Consider the following 6,961-nt stretch of genomic DNA (forward strand, 5'->3'; position numbering starts at 1 on the left):
TATCGGCAAGGTTTTTAACGAGGCAACAACTATATGCTACCTAAGGAAAACTCGAACAGTATCCAAGGCTTCTTTTCAATCAACCTTGAATACTGGGGGGCATCACCCTCGGAAATCATATTTTCGAGGAAAACACTTCACGCCTAAGAGGGCCTCGATAGGAAAACTTTGTAATGGGCCAAACGGTCAGATGAACTGTGTCTATATAGAATAGTCGAGCCCCGACGACAACATGTACGCATGTATCAATTATTTGAAGAAGCTTTCTATTTATATCAAAAATACTTTGTCTCAAAGAAGTCTACTATTATACGAGCTCTACACTTATAATCCTACGGGAAACGGCTCAAGGGCTAAAGCACGAATGTAACCACGAAATACTCGGGAACTGTCAATGACAGTCAGCTCATCCGAGTCGTTGAAAACTCGGACTCATAAGACCTCAAAGAAGCATCCCCCGAAACAAAGGCCAAGGCCAATATACTCTGGGACTATCTTATCGAACAAGTTCGAAAGGTTATCGGGAAACAAGTAGGACACACCCGAAGATTATGGTCATATAAAAGGCTACGGCCATATTAAAGACTATAGTCATATAAAAGGCTACGGCCATATTAAAGACTACGATCATATGAAAGGCTACGGCCATACTAAAGACTACGGTCATATAAAAGGCTACGGCCGAAATAATGTGGCTCGGAGACATCCGACTTCCGCCATAAATTGAGGGCCTTCAAACACTTTGAAAAAAACAGGTTAAATCAGGCTACCCTCGGCAAAAACAAAATACAAAGGGCTTTGATAAATTCAGCCCTCGAATAATTTAAAGGCTTCGATAACATCAGCCTTCGAAAAAAAACCTCAAGGGGTATTCGGTTATGTTTACATAGACTAGTTAGGTTCCGATTCATCGAACCTTCGAAAAACCCAATGGGTACGAAAAACACATGCTAAGGCATAATAAAATTTTCACTAAGTCTTTTAGACGAAAAGAGGAAAAAATTATATAGCCACTCTAGAGGCCAAATCGACCCAACTTAAAGAGCCTAAGGGCCAACTTAAAGAGCCTAAGGGCCGATATATAAGAGCCTAAGGGCCAACTTCGAAAGGCTTAAGGGCCAAAACATATAGTTCGAGACCCTGTTCTCACTCAACTCGGACTCGAGAGTCCCGATATCCCGAGCTCGCATCGAATCGTCTTAAACTTAGCTCGAGGATTATTATACTTATCAATAAAGACCTAAAGGTTTATTATATTCCGAGTCCAAACCAATACTTGGACCGATCATTCGAGTTATACAATCGAATTTTCCACAAATGAGACCAAAATGAAATTCAACACAAGTTGAGGATAGAGCAAAAAGGTTCTTTATATTCACAAAGGATGTTTTACAGAAGTATATTTACAACGCCCATGAGGGGCCCGTACACAAAAAAAAAAAGAAAACCTAATCTATTTTGGGGTTACGTCCCTAGAAGCAGCTTCCTCGGGAAATGCACCCTCGGCAGCTCTATCTTCGAGAGCCTCCTCTTCCTCGGAAACACCTTCCTCACCTTCCCCGCCCTCGGAGCTGCTCACAGCATCTTCGTCATCAGAAGAGACAAGAAACCTGGCATCGATTTTCCGCGCCTTTGCTTCGGTTATCTCTTCAGTCAGGTCAAACCCTCGGGCGTGATTTCTTGGAGAGTCTCCCTTCGGGCTTGACACTTGGCCAAATCATTGCCCCTCGATAATTCATGCCATTTGCGCTCATCGTAGGAGGAGGTGGCAGCTAACTTTCGAACCCAATCCTCGAGGTCGGGGACCGCGTGAGGCGCCCAGGCTGTGGCTAGAGAAAGCGTAAAGGCATTATGAGGCGTGAAAGCTGAATATGGATATATATTGGGAAGAAGAACTCCACTTACGATTAAAATGCCACCTCTTCGGGAACGACATTTTGTCCTTGGGAATGACATCCGAAGTCCGTACTCTGATGAACTGACTCATCCAACCTGGATCTTTGGTTTCGTTGTTACTAGCAAAGAAGGCTTTCTTTGCTCGACATTGCAGCTTGACAAACCCTCGAAACAGCTGGGGCCGATACAATCGAATTAAGTGGTTGAGGGTGAATTCTGACCCCGCGGCCTTTTCGGAAAAGTAGCGCAGCATGATCACGATGCGCCAAAAGGAGGGGTGAATCTGGCCTAGGATAATCTCGTATATTTTGCAGAAGTCGATCACCACCGGATCGAGGGGACCCAGTGTGAAAGGGTAAATGTAAACACTTAAAAACCCCTCCATGTGAGTAGTAATGCTTTCCTCGGGGCTCGGGATCTGAACCAGGACCTCGTCTCCCCAGCAGCAGTCCTCTTCATTGCTTTGAGGTTCTTCTCCGATATCAAACTAAGATACCGAGATGCATGCTTGCCCGGGACATCGGGGGGATTTTCATTACTGAAATCCTTCTTAATCACGCAAGGGCCGGGGGTGATTTCTTCAAGAGTCGGCGGCACCACCGGTTTGGCCGGCTGAGAGGTAGAAGAAGACGACGTTTTATCTTTTTTGGGGACCGTTTTGGAAGTTTTAGCCATGATTTTAAGCTAAAGAATACAGACTTTAGCAAAACGTGGTATTTTACGGGAACATGGCATTTTCCGGCGCTCAAAGGGGCGGTGAAAACAAATGATTAGGGAAAGAAATAGAGAAGAATCAGAGCGAAAGTGATGAAGAGTAAAGTCCTTTATTCAAAGAAGTAGCCCCATATTTATAGAAAGGCGATGACGGTTCGGCGGCGCTAATGGCTGACCGGCACTGGCGTACATTTAATGTTTTGGGAAAGCGAACCGACGGGACGTTTCAGTCACTTCGAGCGCCTACGTCACGGAAATGATGTCATCATTAAAGACTCCGGGGAAACGAGGTTCAAATCCTTTCTTATCATCTTACTCTAAGAAACGCGGGGACTATCTGTATATGGTCGAGATCGTATGCCTTCGATCTATATGCTCGAGAGGTCGTCCAAAGTCCTAGCTCAGGCAAGGTCGAGTTTGAGCTCAAGGGACCAGACCCGAGTTCGAAGACGGAGCACGATACATACCGAGGTCGAGTATGCTCGACCCCGGAATAGTACCGTTATGGACTTGTAACGGAATGGGCTAGACTCCTGCCACGTCCCCAAGATCACAGCGCAATCCCGGAATAGGATTGTACTATTCCGTATTAGGCGGTTAGACAGCTGTACCAAGAATATTCCTTACTGTAAATAGAAATATGCCTTATTTTGGGTTCCCCTATTATATAAAGGAGACCCCAATCATTTGTAACATCATCTCATCATTGGCAAGAATATACTATCCTACTTTTCTCTCTTACTGTTCATCAGAATTGTCTTTTACATTTATTGTTCTTACTTTATTGCTCTTAATCCATCTCGAGGTCACTACTAGTGAGTAACATTGGTTTGATTCACTTGTTTCTTTCATTTCTACTTCATATTTCTTGAATTAATTGGTATTGAATTTAATCACTATATCTTTTNGGTAGTCCCAGCTACCAAATTTTTTAGAACTACACTGACCTGATTCCTTTACAGCCAAGGATATGTAGGCAACCTCAGAAGCAAGGTTCGGTCACCCTTTTTTTTTTAAAAAACGCTTTCATTGGAGTGATATGTGAGCAAAAATTAGCTATGGCGCTCACTTTTCTTTGCACGAAAACTCTTCATGTTCTCGAGCAAAGAGGGGCAGCTGTGAACACCTAATTTTTTACACTATTTTAACACCTCCTAAAGTTATTAGTATTTTTGTTATTTAATTATTTTTCTCAAATTTTGTGTCTTTAATTGCATATTTTTATCATGAAAATATAAAAAAATAATAGTTCTTCCTTCATTTGTGCATTTTAGAAATCGATTAACTTTTCAATAGGTGAATCAATCTAGTTAATTGATCATTTGAATAAGTTAATTAATTAATTTATTTGTTTGTGTAAATTTAGTTTAATAAGTAGGATTAAGAAAGAAATTTGGCCAAATTTGAAAGAAAAAGTGGCCAAGAGTGCAAGATAAAGGGCTGCCATTCAAAGGGTTTAAAACTACGTAGTTTTGCCTCAAAACTACGTCGTTTCATTAAGTGATCAAGATTTAATCTTGGCCACCCATCTTGACTTGATCCAACGGTCCTAGTTTGATCTTCACCCTAGGTATTTAAAGCCTAAAACCCCCCAAAATTTTCCCCCATTTTTCCCTTATTTCCTTTCTTCTTCCTCTCTCATCACTCTCTCTTCTCTCCCTCTCAGCTCCGCCAGCCGCCGCCCATCGCTGCCGGCCGAAAATCGCCGCCGCCGGCGGCAACCCTCCAATCCACCCCAAAATTTCACCATCTCTTCCCCTCTTCCTCCTCTTTCTACCTATACCACTCATATCCTCCAAATCTCCACCAATCTCCGTAGATTTAAGCCTAACCGAAACCCTAGCCGCCGCCCATCACCCCAAAACTCCAAAAATTTTACACCACCGGCCTCCTCTTCTCCCCCTCTTCCCATATCTCCGACTCAAAAATCAAAAAAACCCCAAGCCGCCCTAGCGCCACCACCACTGCCCTAGCGCCGCCGCCACTGCCGCCTACTGCCGCCCACTGCCGCCCGTTTCTTTTCTCTAACCGGCCTCGAGCAAGGTTGTGTCGTTGATATTATTGAAACCGGACTCGGATTCACCGGAATTTTTTAGTTTCAAGAATATCAACAATAGAAGCTTGCTCGAAAGTCGTACCACTGCCTATCGTCGTCTCCCGGATGCTCGAGTATATGGTAAAATCGCAATCCCCGCCCCGTTATTAATTTTCTAATTTTTCTTTTAGTTTAGAGTTAGTTTCTGTCTTGTTTCTTTATTCTAATCCATTTCTGATTATGTTTGTCTTTGTTAAATCGCTTCAGCGATATCGTGCGTTCCGTTTGGCTTTAATAGTTAATTTTTGTTTGCTCATGTTGGTTCATAATACATATGTTGAAATTTAACTACATGTTTTAATACTTGGTTTAATTTGAATCAATAGGTTGATATTGGTGTTGTTAAAATCTGAAATTTAGATATTTTGTAGGGTACTAGTAGCTTGCTTTTAGTAGGGTGGCTGAAGTGACCCTTTGGCTCCTGCCATAGCAGATTTCAGGCTGTCCTTTCACCTTTTGGACAGCCTTTAGCACACAAATTTAGCCTCTTTTGGACAGATTTTTGTTGAACCAAAATCTGTCCAAAAAGTTGGCTTTTCTTTGCCTATTTAAGGGCTGCCCTTTCTTCATTATAAGGGACGGGATCACACTTCCATAGACATTTTTTTAGAATTGCTTAAACACACAAAAACATAAAAAATTTCAGCAGTTGAACACATGAAAAGTAAGCTGAAATGGTGAGCCTTAGGAGTGAATCTTAGAGTGCAAACTTTTAGAAAAGTATAAGTCCTCTTTAGAGTTCGTTTCTGGGTTTCTTCTCGAAGTTTTCGGGCTGTTTTAACATGGATTTGCTGCTGGTTTTCTGCTGTTTTGCTGCTGTTTTTATGCTGCTTTAGTTGCTGAACTTCCATTCTTCGTTGTTGTATTTATTATTCTGCGACTCAGGTAACTCTTTAATCTTATGTTGCAGATATTTTCACATTAACAAGAAGATTGGAACTCATCTTGATTGTTGGGAGCATATCCATTTAAATAAATGAGTGCTTAGCTAAATTTCTTTATTGTTTAAATATATCTTGTTGTAGTCATATGTAAAAAATAAATCCTTGGTTGATCAAACACTCTTTATTCATGTGTTATTTGTCTTTACTATCTATTATAGTTTTGATGCATATAAAATGAGATGTTTCAAGTAGGTTGCAATGTGCTTAAAGACTCCTTTTGCACCTTTGCAATTCTGGCCAGTTTATGATAGGCTATTCTTTAAAGAAAAATAACAAAAGAGCCATGCTTGAAACCTTTATTTATTGTGATAAAATTCAGATTTTACATGTGACCATCTCTGCTAGGATTTTAGATTTTTTTTGGTAGAAAGTGGCTAGATCTTAAATAGGTGTTTGAAATTGCTAGTTAAAAATAAGGGTTAATGGCTTAGAACAAAAGAGGTCAGACTCGCAATTTACCCCAGGTGGGCTATCTTAGTAAACCAGCATTTGAAATTCATTGGGCTTTCAGCTTATGCCCATTTTCGGAGCTCAATAATGGGCCAAGGCATATTCTGTCCAATAGGCCCAATGCCTTTAAGAAGTCTATAAACATTTTGTCCATTTATTTTATAGATGTTGGCTCAATACCATAACTAAATAAGCAAATTGGCCCACTTTCTCAATAAATAAATAGCTGGCCCATCTTCTAAAATCCATAAGCTGGCCCATTTCTCCTTTTAACAAGAAGTTGGCATATTTCTTTAAAAAAGATTGAGTTGGTCCAACATTTATTTGCACAATTTTTCCAACCATAAGGCTAGAAGATAATAATAGAAATCAGATTTCTGTTATTAATTAATTAACACATTTTTTTTTATTAGTTGAATTGCTAGGCAATCAGTAGGCACGCTTAAATCTTTTCATTCACGGATTCGCTTGCGTGGCGTGATATTTAACATTCAATAATTTAACTCAATAATCTCTTACTATATCTATAGTTTTAGTTAAATTTCTAATCCTTTCACCATACTCGCGGATTCGCTCGCGTAGCGCGATAGTAACTTTTTAATAGCGATAGTAACCTTTTAATAAATAATTTTCTCAAAAGCACAAATACAGTAATTTTTTCTAAAAATAATAGCGTGCTAATAATCCTTTGTCATAACTGCGGATTCGCTTGCGTAGCGCTGTTACGACAAAATTAATAAAATTCGTTTTGGTCGCATATTCGCTTTCGTAGCGCGGTTAGGCAAATTTTATACTATTTATATCATACTTTTTTTTTACAAACTTTAATATTTAAAAGCGGTAATGGTAAAAACATGAAAAT

The 6,961-nt window shown here is 40.3% G+C and overlaps 1 long non-coding RNA gene across 1 annotated transcript; it reads left to right on the plus strand.

Annotated features, from left to right (window-relative positions):
- Positions 1–4,705: 4,705 nt before the first annotated feature.
- On the plus strand, positions 4,706–5,840 carry LOC109205355. Its single transcript, XR_002064655.1, has 2 exons — positions 4,706–4,786; positions 5,616–5,840. It is a non-coding gene; the product is annotated as an uncharacterized LOC109205355 (long non-coding RNA).
- The last annotated feature ends 1,121 nt before the right edge of the window (positions 5,841–6,961 follow it).

Source organism: Nicotiana attenuata, unplaced genomic scaffold (genome assembly GCF_001879085.1).
Source record: "Nicotiana attenuata strain UT unplaced genomic scaffold, NIATTr2, whole genome shotgun sequence".
NCBI classification, from domain to species: Eukaryota; Viridiplantae; Streptophyta; class Magnoliopsida; order Solanales; family Solanaceae; genus Nicotiana; species Nicotiana attenuata.